The 655-nt window shown below is 43.7% G+C and overlaps 1 protein-coding gene across 1 annotated transcript in view; it reads left to right on the top strand.

Moving 5' to 3' along the window:
- The first annotated feature begins 217 nt into the window (after window positions 1–217).
- LOC122555389 (beta-1,3-galactosyltransferase 5-like) overlaps window positions 218–655 on the top strand; it is a 31,853-nt gene continuing 31,415 nt past the window's right edge. The window contains exon 1 of the mRNA XM_043701354.1: window positions 218–285. The gene's annotated coding sequence lies outside the window, so the exon portion shown is untranslated. The remainder of the gene's footprint in view (window positions 286–655) is intronic.

The following is a 655-nucleotide window of genomic DNA, read 5'->3' as shown; positions in this document are numbered from 1 at the left end:
TACTGCCACCCATATAGGGGATCACAAACATCAGATTTACTTTCTTTCAAAGTAGCTGGTCAGGAAGGCTTTCTCCGCGGTAACCTTTGATGTTGGTGAGATTTGAGCCATGTCGGTCTTGTGTGAGCTGCCTGAGAATTGAGACGGCCAGCAGTTTTGTAATCATTCGGCTGCAGAGACACACGTGTCGAATAAACAAATCCACGTGTTTCTCAACTGACCTTGGATCTTTTTCGTCTTCATTTTGTACAAGGAAGAAATAGACTCTGGCGAGGTAAAGAAACGGTAAGTGGACCCCCTCTTCCTTTCTCCCTTTGTCATGGACACTGAGCACCTACGGCTGGAACAATGCAGTGCAGGTTCATGCACATATTAGGCAGATTCGGAGATGCCGATGTTGGACTGGGGTGTACAAAGTTAAAAATCACACAACCCCAGGTTATAGTCCAACAGGTTTAATTGGAAGCACACTAGCTTTCGGAGCGACGCTCCTTCATCAGGTGATTGTGGAGGGCTCGATCGTAACACAGAATTTATCGCAAAAATTTGCAGTGTGATGTAACTGAAATTATACATTGAAGAATTGATTGTCTGTTAAGCCTTTCATCTGTTAGAATACAGTGATAGTTTCACTCCTTTCATGTGTAAATCACAA

Source organism: Chiloscyllium plagiosum, chromosome 12 (assembly GCF_004010195.1).
Source record: "Chiloscyllium plagiosum isolate BGI_BamShark_2017 chromosome 12, ASM401019v2, whole genome shotgun sequence".
Taxonomy (NCBI): Eukaryota; Metazoa; Chordata; class Chondrichthyes; order Orectolobiformes; family Hemiscylliidae; genus Chiloscyllium; species Chiloscyllium plagiosum.
This window is presented reverse-complemented; position numbering and strand designations above follow the sequence as displayed.